The sequence below is a fragment of the Acipenser ruthenus genome, chromosome 5 (assembly GCF_902713425.1).
Source record: "Acipenser ruthenus chromosome 5, fAciRut3.2 maternal haplotype, whole genome shotgun sequence".
NCBI lineage: Eukaryota > Metazoa > Chordata > Actinopteri > Acipenseriformes > Acipenseridae > Acipenser > Acipenser ruthenus.
The window spans coordinates 67,867,813-67,883,757 of NC_081193.1; the positions used below are offsets into that span (position 1 = coordinate 67,867,813).

A 15,945-nucleotide genomic window follows, 5' to 3' on the forward strand; every position below is an offset into this window, starting at 1 on the left:
TGCATCCACCATGGGGGATAATAAGTGATATGCAACTAAAGGTACTGAGGTAAGGATGGAGTGTTATTCCACAATTAAAGTGGCAAGCAGATATATTTTCCAGGATTCTGTGAGCCTTCTCTCTACCACAGACCTTTTTAAAGAATAGTTGCTCTGTATTCTGGGAAGTCCTAAAAAATGTATCACAGGGATTAAAGTGTAAGTAGAGGAAATGTTTCAAATGCTTCTGGAAAAAATATATAGTTTACAAACAAGTGTCAGAGTGAATCCTGTCAACCTCTTTGTAACCATGGATGATTTCATGTTGTGTTGCCTGGAGTCCTAACATAAATGCAGAACAAGTTCAAAGCTTTAAGAACAAAGTGCCAGTCCAAAGCACGCAATGGGTGATATGTAACAAACGGCATCTACATGCCTTGGTTATGAATAGCATTGCATACATGAAACAAAAAGCACAAAGGCTGAAAATGAGGAGAGCAGAACAAAGTAATTACCAAGGAGGAATTCTGCCAGCTGACAGTTTCCCTTTCTGGGCTTCACTCAATAGTCTCTTTGCAACTAAGACTGGATTATTTATTCCTGAAAAAAAAGATAATAACTGGAACCGTAAGACATGAATTCCTACGGAAAGCAAGCTGGAAAAGTCAATTCAGCTATATATTCATTAACTGATTTTTGTCCGTTCCGGGGTATCCTTGCTTCACTGGATGGGATGGGGATGGCTACCAAAAAAAAAGATCCTATTACAAGTTCTTACTAATTCCAGATTACAACCATGGACACGCATACTTCATATACTTAATTGCCCATACTGTACTATAATTCCCATTTTTCAAGTAAAATTGAAGTAATCTGCCTTTAAATAATTTGATGAAATGTTTATTTTTGTAACATTGTAGCTAGTGGAATAGACTTTTAAATAATGCAGATTTCTGATTAATATTAGGACATTCCATAACTCATTTACATGTACACCTAGTTAAAATGTGTGTGTGTGTATATATATATATATATATATATATATATATATATATATATATATATATATATATATATATATTTTGTAACACAGCAGGGAGGGGGTTAATCCTCCCTGCATGAAAGAAAACATGTGAGAATGCACATTTGTTTAATTGTTTTATTGTTAATGATCCCCTGCACCTGGTAGTGATTGTTAAATTAGGACCAGGTGCAGGGTATATAAGAGGTGCAGTCAGTCTGCTGACGGCTGCTGTCTAGAAGGAGGCAGGAAGGTGTGCTCTGCTTTCAAGCAGTCGTCAAGGGTGGCAATACTGTGTGTTTTGTGTTGTGGGGAAACGGCTTACCCGTCCCACTTTATAGTAAAGGTGTTCCTGAGTTTTAGTTAGCGCTCCGAAGGAGCTAGGTGTTTGTTTTTGTTTTGTATTTTGTTTATTGTTTGTATTATTAAAAGTGCGCGGAAGCGCTGAACCCCCAATTTCTGTGTCTGGGTCAATTTTTAAAGGGGCAACGAACCCAAGTGGGGGCAGTTCGTTACAATATATATATATATATATATATATATATATATATATATATAATATATACACACACACACACACACAGTAAAACCTGCCAAGAGCGGCTTATTTTCTAGACTGTGAAGTTATACAATCAAAAAGACCAAAATGTTCTCAAAAGAATTTCAGTCTACAGTACCTTGACTCATAATCATCAAGGATTTCTGCCTTCCCTCATAACAGGTTTTGGATTTGTGTTTTTCCTGTTCAGCAGCTGGTACCGGCTTCTAGCTGTGATATTGCTTTAACATGTTGCTCCAGGGTAAGAAACACTTTGGGTTTGGTTTGTTTATTTTTGGCTTCCATGTTGACTACTTTTAGCTTTAAAGTGTAACTTACAGTAGTGTACACCATTCGTTGCAACACGTTCACATCTTCCTTTCAAGTTCAAGTTCCGGTTCCGGTTCCGGTTCATGTTGAGTATGAAGCCGTATAGCAGAAACGGTAACGAGCAAAAGAAAAAAATCTTTTGCTGAAAACTTCAAAGAATCACAGACTGATAAGCGGAGATCGGTTTCTCTTACAGGTTTGTTTTTATGGATGGGAGTAAGAAAATGTGGTCGCTGGTCGCAGATGACAGGTGGTCGCTCTTCACAGTTAAATTATAGAGGAAAACTTTCCGTGGCCACAGCAAGTAGTCGCTTGTGAAAGGAGGTCTCTCTTCAGAGGTGGAGGTTTTACTGTATATATAATTACAATAATCCATTGCACTTGACAATTCCCTCTGTTTTGAGTCCTAATGCTTATATATTGGAAATCAATTGGAGTTCAGATTCTATTTAGTAGAAATCAATGTTGCTGAGAGTTTATGTTAACTTTACAGAAAAGATTGCAATGTATCAACTATCTCCCTTTTAAACATCTGTATTCCTCTGTGGCAGATTGAAAAGACACTGAAAAAGAAAAATACTTGTATTATTTTTAATTTCAGCACTATTGAATGTTTAATAGTTATGGATAAAACATTTACTGTAAACTTGCTTAGGGTCCTCTTAAACTGAACTCTGTATATGTTGTGTACTTAAAGTTTTGCTATAAACAGCTATATAATGAAAACATTATTGTCCCTTTAATAACTAATATCCTGCTACTTACTGTATATGCAATACAACAGGAAACTATCAAATAAAGTGTGGCACACTTCACATACAAACCACCAATAGAGAGAACAATACCAGGGTGCTGTTATTACAGTTAATATGGATTATACCCAATCCTTGATGCAAGCAAAAGTACACATTATTCAAACTTTTACAATAATTGACAATTACCACCAAGGGCGCCAACAGATCCAAAATGTAAGGGCTTCCCTTCCATACTGCTGGCATCGCACTCAGTCTCCCCTGAAAGGTTTAAATTGGAGCCCATCCCTGCATTGGTAAAAGGAGAATCCTGCAAATTTTAAAATCATATTTTAGACTCAATTTAAAAAAAAAAAAAAAGTGATCACCCTACCGGAGCATAAAGTATTTCCTGCCCTCCCACTTAAAACTTTCTACGAATGTAGACATCCGCTGCTGTGCCACAATGGAAATTACATTTCTCAAAACTAACCATTTGTTTAATTTTAAAACAATATAATATAAACTCCTTTGCAGCCTCCATCATCGATGTTTGACTCTCCTAGTGCTCTTTGGGTAACACCTTTGCAGCCTCCATTGGCCATGTTCAATTTTGCGCTATGCATCGCTTACATAGATATGTAACTACAGCACTCTGTAATTAAACTGCACGGAACGTTGTATAGAGAGAGGCAGCCCTTTGCAAACCTGCCAGACTGGTCTCTGTTACACAGCTTGATTGATAGGTTGTTTGCTTTGAAGATAGAAGCTTTGATTAGTGTTGCTGTTGTCACTCTCTCACAGACCCACAAAATCTTTCTATTTGTATTTTCAATTTCTAAAAGACCCCAACTCCAATACACCCCCATTTAGTGGTAGGGCTACAGCTTTATATTTATATTTACAATGTTATATACAGCTTTATATTTATATATTTGTGTTGTTCCGGCTCTTCTGCGTTTCTGTCCTTTTTCTGTTTTAACATCTACATTCTGACTTCTATTTAGCAAATTTAATGTTTTTGGATCCCTACCAAGTTGCTCATTGGTACTGGGGGCCACACAGTGCCATGTCGGGTTTCTCTTGTCAATAAAAACAATGCCTTCATTCCAACCCAAAACCGGAAATTAAACACACAAAAGTAAACTTTTTTAAAAAGCAGTTTCCAATGCTGGAATCAAGTGGAGGCAAATATTTCCCAATGGTAATGCATTCAGACAATCCAATGGAACATATTTAGCAAACCAAAAAATATACTTTGGAGATATCATTTAAAGAACTATTATACAATTTTTGAAAGGTAGCAGATTAACTGTGCTAGAGACCAAAGCCTGCTCTTCAACTGTGGCCAGATTAACTGTGCTAGAGACCAAAGACTGCTCTTCAACTGTGGCCAGATTAACTGTGTTAGAGACCAAAGACTGCTCTTCAACTGTGGCCAAACAGACTCCCCCCCCCCCCCACCGGGGAGAGAGAGAATGTTGTTTAACAGCAAAAACCACCAGGAAACCCAAATGAGGGAGTTTGTAATCTCAGTCTGAATTGTTCTAATTGTTACTGCTGGTATGTTTTCAAAACAGAGTCACAGCCAATTTCATAGAAGTGGCACATACGTATGGAAATGATCCGATTTCATTTCAATTACCTCTGCTATTACTGCATCGACAGCAAGTGCGCCAGCCTTCAGTTTTTCAATTGCCTGAAAAACAAACCATTTGTTTAAAAATGTAAAATGTAAAATTAAAATCAAAACACTACCACACGCCTTTAAGTTGACTTTATTTATTTTTTGCCAGGGCTAGAAAAAAGCTCTATTCCATTTTGTAAACAATCCATGAGAGGAAGATGAGGACTTTTATCTTACATGTAATAGTAGCCCAGCAACAAAATCAGTTAGGAAAAGAAAGCTGCTTCCATGTTTCTAGGGGGGGGAATGAAAAAATAATTTGATCTGCACTAAACTGACATTAGGAGGCATGGATTCAAGCAGCTGCTAAAATACTGTATTTGTTTATATGTGTTACAGGTCTACCTCATTTTGTTTTATTTTATGTGTTTTTTGTGGGCAAGGTCCATGACATTGAAGGTTGCCAGAGACAGTAAATACCCTTAAAATTAAAAGAGGTTGTTCCATAACATGTATAAAGTTATTATAAAGTTTTGACAGTACAAAAGAAGGCTGTATGCAAATAAAAAAAGTCTAAAAAATAAGGCTGTATGCAAATAAAAAAGTCTCAAATGTTTTATTGTAACTTAACCTGAACCTTTTGGTTTCATCTATTTCAGCCTAGCTTTTCTTGACTGAAGTTGCATGAATGAATAGCAGAATTACTGTAAATCAATTTGCCGGTTTAAATATTCCATTTGTTATCAGGAAAGAAAATACACTCGCCAGAGATTAATAAGTGTAGCTGATCTCCGGATACATTTTTAAACAGCATTGCTCATTCATGGAGTTTACATGACCATTGAACTTTGCCAAAAGTCGGGATTAATGGCAGTGTCCCAGCTTACATAAGTCAGACAAAAAGGACCAGTCGTGTTTGATAGAGGAGCGACATGAAAGCTTGGGCCAAAGGGTGGTCACACTTTTATAAGTCTGAGACACCACTAAAGTTGGATGAAAGACATACGTAAACCTGATTATATGATATACATAATATAAAATGTTGCATTGTTTTCCCATGGGTTCTTAGTCGGGAATGTATTCAGTGTCCCATAATTCAATGCACGTGATGAGCAAAGCACAAACTTTTAAGTTAATAAAAAATTAAATAGTTACATTTATATATTTACTAAACAGTGTTCCAAACTAAGATATGTATGTTTTAAATGTGTGCTTATTCCCAACCTGTAAGACAAATGCTATATACTGTACTTTATTGGCAATGTTATTTTATAGCCTAAATACATAACTTTGATTAGGCTGACAACATTATCTCAGATACAGAACATCGGTACTACATTTTAAATGCACAGCACCTTCTGGAATATTGTTCTTAAAAATTGTAAAACGTATTATTGTATATTTGTTAAAATAAAAATGGTTGCCGTTATTAACCAAGGTAAGAGTGATAATAGATTTGATACTATTTATTAGATAAACTACAATATACAGATGCACAGAAAACCTTACAATTCTTATATATGTAAATATAAATCAACAACATCTATGTCTAAAAATGTCCACATACACCTGAAGACTTGAAAGGTACATCAATTATTATTGTTTTAAATAAATAACCATTAACTAAAATGGTCTGGACCAGAAAGCGATCACATGTTACTACTGAACCTCACCAGTGTGCGGTAGTTAGGCTGGTAGTGTGTATTTATGCAAACAATTTGTTAAAATTGATATGTTTTTAAAATGAGGGAGTACTAGCGATCTAAGTACAAGTGCAATGCTTCCACCTGAAAAGGAAACCAAACCTGTATCAAGGAACTATGACCAGTTACATTGAGTTTGGCTTCATTGTGTGTGGGAGTGAAAGCGATCCAGCTCCAAAGTGCGTGTTGTGCCTAAAAAATGCTTGCAAAGGAAAGCATGAAGGCTTCCAAATTTAAAAGGCATTTAATTACCCGGAATGCACAAACAAAAGCTGTGGTTTATTTCTTAGAAAAAAAGAAATATATTCGCCAATACACGTGTTTCAAGAAAAAAGCCCTGAAAGCATTGTATCTTGCATCTCTGCACATTATAAAATCAGAAAAGCCTGAATTCGGGGAGGAGCTAGACATCGTTGCGTAAGCAAAAACTAGAAGTTTTCTTCAGCTTCTTGCAATTTATTATTAAATTATTAATATTTCATCATTGGGCTGTCGTCTTTATCCAAGGTTATAAAAAAGGTTATATTGTGGCAAAAGCCTAAATCTAATTGTCCTCATTTAACACTGTAAACTTAAATAATTTTAACATTTGCAAGCAGTTTCCAAGTTAAGTATACCTATGTGTGTTAAACTCTTTGAGTATAGCGACAGTTTAAGTGGCTTCTGAGTGAGACAGCTGCATGAGGTTAGACACTAACATTTTATATATTTATTTCTGAAACAGACTTCTTAATAATAACAATAACAATAACAATAACAATAATAAAGAACAATAATAAATAGGCCTCCATGATTCAGGCAGCTTTGGGCTTAATTTAGTAATGGAGATTTATAGATATATAAAATATACAATATTTTGAAAATATTTAACATATTTTAAAATTGTCCTTATCAAAAAGAGAATTGCTGTGGAAACACCTTTCACCAAACAGTTCCCTGGAGTAAGACTTTTAGATAAATAGTAGCAATACCCGCTTGTCGTACGGTGGGGGGGGGGGATACAGAAATGAACGGTGATAAATATGTGCATTTATATGGACACACTTGACAAAAGGTAATTGAACAGCAATTAATTGTCCTCATTTAACACTGTAAACTTAAATCATTTTAACATTTGCAGTTTCCATGTTAAGTTTATATATATCATTTAAATTTAGTAATCCTTACCTTGAAATGTGGAAGAGTCTGTTTCTCGGATGTAACACGGCTCTGTCTCTCACCAAGTCGCCGCCTTTGCAATTTCACTCAAGCATCTTGTTGACTTATACTCCTGCTGTCACGCATATTTTTTATTTTATAATTGAAACATTATCAAATACATTTATAATCTAGTGTGCTGTTAAATACAACCATGGATTGGTGAGTATTATTATTATTATTATTATTATTATTATTATTATTATTATTAATAATAATAATAACAATAATAATAATAATAATAATAATAATAATAATAATAATAATAATATTAATAATATAAAATAAAAAAAGATAACTGTGCTCTTTGTTAACACAAAAATGATTTAAAAAAACTGGCCAATAAACCACGTCTAAAGGCCTTTGCACACTGGATCCGTTCCGTCATTTGGAATCCGTCATCCGAAAAAGTCATCCGTCAATCCATTGCACATTAGATGTGTTAAGATCATACTTCAGAGGCTTTGAAGTAAATATACCTCAGTATTTTAATAAAAAATAAATGCTGCATGTACTGTATATGGTTTTTCACACTATCTCACTGGGCATGGGTCCCAGAAAATTACTCAGGTGGGTCGTGAGTTGGGAATATCTAAGATCTATATATACCCCCCCTTTTTGGTGAGGGAGGTGACATATCATCAAGCTTAATTTTACTGTCACTATATATGTAATGCAGGGCATGAATTTAAGTTCATGAAGGGCAAGGCAATGTTGCCTTCGGTGGGCATGAAAATCCAGGGGCACCAAGGCAGTTCTAGGGGGCAAAGAGGCAAAACAAAAATCCAACCCAAGGGCACCAAGGCGATTTTGTACTCATTCATAAAACAACTAAAAAGAAATACAACAAGCCTATAGTGTTCATTATGATCTGAAAATAAAAGTAAAAAAAGGCTATATGGAAGTGATTATTTTTTGTCAAAAAATAAAATGATAAAGGATGGATAAGGGTGTCTGCTAAGCAATTAATAATATGTATAATAATAATAATGATTATTAATAACAACAACACTAATTATTATTATTATTATTATTATTATTATTATTATTATTAATTTAAAAAAATCATAATTAATAATAATAACAATAAAGCAAGCTGCATTTGAATTTATTGGGGCCGTAATATTCATTCAGCTGAATGGTTCAATTTGGACACTCGATTCAAGAAAAAAGTGGAATGCTGCTTTTGAGCACACACATTCGAACCCTTCATGAAAGCACATGTTACTACTTAAAAAACAAACTACTGTGTTTCGATTACTAGTGTTCTCTCCAACTCGTTACTAGCTCCTTGTGTAAGAATTTGAACAAAATTAATTATTTTTTACTTATTGTGTTCATATTTAGCCAAGGTGTTTCGGAGGAATAACCCAGCAACGGTCATTGAAGTGTCCATATGAAGACCCAAAAGGAGTTATAATGCTTATTGCACGTTGCGTTTCAAAGTATTGCAATTTTAAGCATAGAATCAGATCTCCTCATACCACATATGAACATAGAATATATTTGTGTAATGTGATATACGATAGGTGATTTTTACTAAGCTGTAAATTAAAATATATAATGTATATATATTTGAAGGATATTCACAAATCCATATATAGATCACTTTACTTCATTTAGTATAATGTGGTTTTATGGAACATTCTGATTTATTATTTTTAATGTGTACAGTATAAATAAACAACTACTGGACCACATTCTCACTACTTAAACATTTGAGAGGGGACTGGGAGGGGGTGAGATATGTCGGTGAAACAGCAGTTATTATTATTATTTGATGTTAGTATTGGGGGACGAATTGTTGTACACCCATTTCCTACCTGAACATCAATTCTGGAACATATAGCTGCCGCTTTAGCCAGCTCTTCTTCCTTCTTTCTTTTAATTCGCTGCTGGTTTGGCATTGCTCACGGTTGGGGAAAAACCACACAACTGCAGTGACACTGCCAGACAGCAACTCTGTGACTGAAATCCCTGGAACTTAAGTGCGGTCAAACTCAGCTCAGTCTTACAACTAATAGCGGCCCTCCCTCTGTTAGCCTTTTATTAAACAATGATACGTCGTTCTTATGGCTTAGTGCTGGGAGGCGTATAGCAAAAAGAATGGCAACAATAATACATCATAATAATGAGTCATTAGTCCTAGTCCAAATCCATCTCTCCACAAACCTCAGTGCCCAACACGCTGGGTCTGTAGTTTACCTGCCATGCATTCAGCAGTTGACAATTATGGGTCTGTCGTCAGCAGTCTGAATTAGAGGTCTGGAACATCTGACACTGCAAGCAGCCTGAAAACGGTGTTTCAAAAGGTGGAGACACTACTGGGGCTGAAGATGGCACTAAAACCACTAGCATTACTAGAACAGCTCAACAGCTCCCTGCAAGCAACATCTTCAACTGTGTGAGGCATGCTTTCAGCAGTAGAGCTAACCAGTAACAAATTACAAGATTGGCGCAGTGAGGAGGCCTTCATGAAATCTTCATAGAAACAGTTGAGAGAGCAGAGAATCTGGATCTGGATCCATTGCAGTTACCACATAGATACACAGGATATGCCTCACAGTACCACAACCCCACTTTTTAAGAACATTTCAGGTTTCAATACTTTGAGTTTATGAATCTGGTTTATAGCAACTTACTGAAGAAATATGACCCAGAAGATACTGGGATATGAAACTACCATGAGCTGGAAAACATGCTTATCATAGGAACAGTCAATGAAGAGATAACTAAGAAATATCCAGTTAACACACAACTCACTATCACTACAGTTGCAAATATTTGTAGACCACACTAAAGCCAAAAATCTATATTAAGCAAAGACAGCATATAAAGCAGTGTTGCCAGAAGTGAGGGGACTGTTCCCACAGGTCTTCATGCTACTAAAAATCGTACTTGTTTGCCCTGTTACTTCAAGTGAATGTGAGAGAAGCTTTTCAGATTGGAGAAGACTTGTTTGAGAAGTATGATGACACAGGAAATATTAAATTATGTATCAGTTAGTCATGTTCACAAACCCAAAACTTCCAAAGGTGTTTGTAAGCAGGTCAGAAATTCGCAGGAACATCTTTGGTCGATTTGAGAACTAAAGAGTGTAATAAGTGTGGTACAGAATTCACCTTAAGTGTTCAAATAAAGGTTCATTGACTATTGACTATCATTAGCTTAAACCTATATTAAATTGACCAGAAACACACCATACACACATATTGCAATTTATTGAAGTGATTATTAATACCAGTCCCTTCCACCCCCATTTATGATTTTTGCGATCATAATTAGCTCAATGTAAGAGACCACAACCGCAAAAAAAGTGGTTAAAAGTAGGTTAAAATGTCACCCCCCCACCCCAGGTTTTAAGACAGATCTATGACCCTAGTTCAAGTCATCTTTTATTTCTTTTTTTAAAGTTCAGTGTTGAGGCTGCTCGAGTGACCTAAGCTGCTCCACACATGTCTTCGTATAGGTTATTGATTTATTTTGGTTAAATTAAGTCACGAAAGGCAGTTAAAAGTAATATGATTTATTGATGTACTGTGCTGTGAAAAAGTATTTGTCCCCTGTCAAATTTTCTGCATTTTTGCATACTTTTGACACTGAATGTTATCAGATCTTCAACCAAAACCTAATATTAGATAAAAGGGACCCTGAGTGAACAAATAACATATAAGTGTGATACATATTTCATTTATTTATTAAAGAAAGTTAAGCAACACCCAATGCCCCCGTGTGAAAAAGTAAATTCCCCCCTTAGACTCAATAACTGGTTATGCCACCTTTACCTTTAGCAATAACTGCAACCAGACGCTTCCTGTAGTTATTGATTAGTCTCTCACAGCGCCGTGGAGGAATTTTGGCCCATTCCTCCATGCAGAACTGCTTCAACTCAGCGACATTTGTGGGCTTTCAAGCATGAACTGCTCGTTTCAGGTCCTGCCACAACATCTCAATATGGTTTAGGTCTGGACTTTGACTAGGCCATTTCAAAACTTTAAATTTCTTGTTCTTCAACCATTCTGATGTAGACTTGCTTGTGTGTTTCAGATCATTGTCTTGCTGCATGACCCAGCTGCGCATCAGCTTCAGCTCACGAACTTATGGCCTGACATTCTCCTGTAGAATTCTCTGATACAGAGCAGAATTCATGGTTCCTTCAATGATGGCAAGGCGTCCAGGTCCTGATGCAGCAAAGCATCCCCAAACCATGACACTACCACCACCATGCTTGACCGTTGGTATGAGGTTCTTACTTTGGTTTTCGCCAGACATAATGGGGCCCATGTCGGCCAAAAAGTTCCACTTTTGACTCATCTGTCCACAGAACATTGTTCTTGAGGATCATCCAGGTGCTTTTTGGCAAACTTGAAATAGGCATTCATGTTCTTCTTAGTGAGCAATGGTTTCTGCCTTGCTACTCTGCCATGAATCCTATTTTTGCCCAGTGTCTTTCTAATGGTGGAGTCCTGAACACTGACCTTAGCCGAGGCGAGAGAGGCCTGCAGATCCCTGGATGTTGTTCTAGGGTTCTTTGTGACTTCCTGGATGATTTTACGCCTTGCTCTTGGAGAGATTTTGGCAGGACGGCCACTCCTGGGAAGATTCACTACTGTCCCAAACTTTCTCCATTTGGACAATATGGCTCTGACTGTGGTTCGGTGGAGCCCCAGAGCCTTAGAAATGGCATCGTAACCCTTTCCAGACTGATAGGCATCAACATCTTTTTTCTGGAGGTCTTCAGGAATTTCTTTTGTTCATGGCATGATGTGCCTCTAGAACCTGTGTGCTGACAACTTCACTCTGATGGTAAGGGACAAAGTTAGTCAGATTTATATTGGGCAGGACTGGCCCAAATCAGGCCTGGTTGTTAACCAAAGTATTAGATTATTTGCGGTTAGATTGTTACATGTAAACAAGGTGTGGCTGAAGTCCTGAATTAACCGTATTTTTATTTTTATGAATACCCCTCACCTGTCATGTAGACACGCATAGCATGTTAGAAACTGAGACTTTTGTGAACATCTGCATAGGCCCACCTTAATTTTATATATTCATTAGATAAATATGTAATATGACTTTAGTTTCCTGACCTGGTCTGACCTTAGTGGCATGACCATGTAAATAGCCTAATTGAGGTATATTATTGCAAACGTGTCATTTCCCATTGAACCACCCTGCTGAATGTTATGAATGCCATCTTCAAGCTCTGTTAAGCTTATAAAAAAAATAAAAAAAACATAGAAAATTTAAAAAATAGAAAATAAAAAAAATGCCTTCAACCCACAACATGTTTTTGTTACGGTGATAACTTTCAACATATCTACAGTTCTCATAGAATCATGACGGCCTCACAAGGTAACAAACATCAAATGGAGAACATATTAAATCATGATGACTTCAGTTCAAGATAAAAGAGGCACAGTTTATTAGCCTTGTATCAAAGACTGTGCTATAAAACTGAGCCTTTTCACAAGAGCAGCATGTACCAGGTCTGATCTTCATTGAGCTAATGTTGGCAAGATTGCATTCAGCAGTGTCATATTATCAACACATAGCTCACATTCTTTGGCAACATTTTCTGCCCGGTGTCTTATGTCTTTCTTCTCAGTCATTAATGTTTGATGTTGGCTGGGTTTAATAAGAGGAAAGGCTTTCTTTCTAAGATCTTCTGAAATGTAATTGTGTTTGTTCTCAGACCAAGTTTAATAATAGAGAAAATTCACACTAAAATTGTGCAGTAAAGCAGGGTGTTATATTTTCTAAGATGATTATGGTTTCAGTCTTCTGACAATAGCTATTCTCAATTGTATTTAATGACAGACTTAATGAAAGTGAATCTGTAGGCACATTCTCACAAGCAATTATTATTAAACTATTCTTTGAAATCGGAGATTGCATGATTTATTTATTTTACAGCTGAGAGATGTTTTTACTATAATATGGTACGAATTGTACTTTTGTTTTTCAGATCATTCAAAATTAAAGAATATTTGTTTGATTTTTTAAAAAGAATATTTGAACATGTAAAACCTATGTGTTCCTAGTACAGTGTTTTAGGGTTTAAGTAATAAAAAATATATATTAGTGCTGGAACAAACATTCTTTCAAGAATTAAACAAGTATTCAAATATTCTTTAATTTTGAATGCTCTGAAAAACTAAAAGTATAATTCATACCCTATTACAGTAAACACATCTCTTTAGGAGTAAAATAAACCTGGTACTCCACCAAATGACCTATTAAAAAGAACAGAGTAGTATGGATGTTGTTTACTTTGGGCATCATTATGCATATGTTTCCTATTTATAAATTATGTTTATGAACGTATACAAACATGGTAATTTATGCAACAGAATGATAAAGCTCTCTTGGACCAGCTTGAGCTGGAAACTGGTCAGTAGCTCAAACTCAATACATCCAACGGCAGATTTCAAAGAAAATGCAACTTTACATCAATAACTATTTTGCCATTTTCTATTTTGTTGCCCCCATTTCTCCTAGTATGGAAGATAGAAACACAACCAAAACTTGGGAGTGGTTTATAGTTCCAGGTCACAGCTGCGTAATGCCTTAAACAGCTTTTTATGATGTTTCCTACAACGAGTTAATTGGAGTTGAAATGTGGAAATGTCTAATTTATGCTGAACTTTGACCTCACTTTTGTCCTAGTGGGAAACATTATATGACCACATCATAGCTTGGCAAAACGCAACTGTTTTTTTTTTTTTTACTCTCTCAAACTGAAACATTTCTATCTGTACATTTACACACGTACTGTAATGCAAACTGTACATTAATTATATTAGACAGACGGACACAATCCGTTAATAAGGATCAACATTTTGAATGAGGACACTGAAAATAAACTACAGTTAGTACATGTTTTTTGACAACACTGAAAGCTTATAATTGATAACTTCTTGGCTCAAATGTGTTAAAATGGTATATTCATGTATTTTTTATTACCTTTTGACAAGCTCTCTTACAGGTGTGTTTGTATTCCTTTGCTTTGGATTCCGAGTGGTAACCAGCCCCTAAAAAGATGAAGAACATGAGTTTTATTGCGATACAACTGAAGTACAGTTTAATAAAGTAGTAACTGGTAGGAATATCATTTTGCATTCTAATTTCAACATCAGTCTAAAAGCTGAAACGTTATGATCCTCTACAAAGACAGATTCCAATATCAATAAAAGGTTTCTAACAGTTGGTGATGCACTTTGGAAATGCAACATCAAAACATAAGTTGTGCTTACTTTTACAAGCTGAGTCATGACAAGCCTGTATGCTGTAATTCTGTAACACAAAGGATCAAGACCACCACAGAGCTCCAATTATTCCAATTGTCTTTCCTTATTTTGGTCACTGGTGCTTCAGTGAAGTCAACTCTACAGTACTGAAACAAATTAGATGGCCACTTTGCAGTGCTGCTGTGGAAAACAAAATAAAGGGGCCCTGAAACAGACGAAGAAGGATGCCAATGTCAAAACGTCATAGAAAGCGGTTATGCATGGTCTGTTTTCTTTCCCACAGCTGCATTGCAAATGGGTATTTTTATGATTTAATAATCACTATACAGAGTGTAACAAAAGCCACTACAAAAGTGTGACATAATTGGCATAACTATTAATATGGGTCTCTACATTTCTTTCAGGTGTGAAATGTCTTTAAGCAAAGATGAATGACTTCATATTGTTTTGATGTTGTGGTGCTTCTAATCATTGACATGTGGACACCTGATTTAACAGAGAACACTCTAAATAGCTTGTGATACTGCCTGACTTATGGGGAAACCATGTACATGATCGATCTTCTACAATTAGTGCTGGGCCGAACAATTTTCATGTTCGGATATTCGTTACGGTTAAAAAATCTTGTGTGTATTTCGGGTAAAAACAAAGTACACAACGCATTTATTAAAATAATCCCTGACATTGGTGTGTCTTCGCAATAAACAAAGTGACATTAATGATCTTTAATTGGGTATCTAAACACCAATTCTCACTACAATTCTACAGTATCCATAGCTTTAAAAAAGTTTTTCTAGTAATAGAAACATTTTTGTAATGATACCAGAAAGCAGCAATGGAACCATTCTAAAGCTATATAACCTTGGTTGTCACTTTAATGCCATATCAATAAATAGCCAAAATGTGATTAATAAAGTATTAATTGGTGTAATCAGCACAAATAAATAATGACATGTATCAACAGACCATTACATGTCAAAGATATAAATCTACGATAAAATCTAGCATACGCGCCAGTTAAGATGGCAGACTTGCCCTGATGCATTCTATTCACTTCTACTGTATCATGTGGACATGAAATGATCTATAAAACTTGCCTGCAGGTACCAGCACAAATCCCACTGCTTTCCCATTTTTGGCTTTATCTGTTTCACATTCTTTGTCCTCAGCACTAGCAGCGACACTCTGAAAAGGGGAAGGTTGTTGCACTTCTGGTGCATCGATTATTTTCTCCATGACCAGAACCACATTCGAACATCATGACCTTTCTAATCAGAGGTATGTCATTTTTCTACTGAGGAGAGACATAATTTAAAAAAAATTACATACATGTACATACATACATTCATTTCAAACCCTCTCAGTTTACAGCAAATATACCTTGAACTCTAAGCATATTTTTACAGTACAATATTACATTATTAAGAACTGGTGCTTTTAGGAACAACTCCAAATGAAGAAACTGGTGTGAGAAAAGGAAAGTGTCAATTGTCTTCCTAAAAAGGTCGTATTGTAGAATTTAGTTTTCTATGGCTAAAAGACCAGTGACAACAAACATAGTGACAAATA

The 15,945-nt window shown here is 35.8% G+C and overlaps 1 pseudogene; it reads right to left on the reverse strand.

Annotated features, from left to right (window-relative positions):
• Window positions 1–15,612, reverse strand: part of LOC117402891 (threonine aspartase 1-like) — an 80,873-nt pseudogene extending 65,261 nt beyond the window's left edge.
• Between the last annotated feature and the right edge of the window lie 333 nt (window positions 15,613–15,945).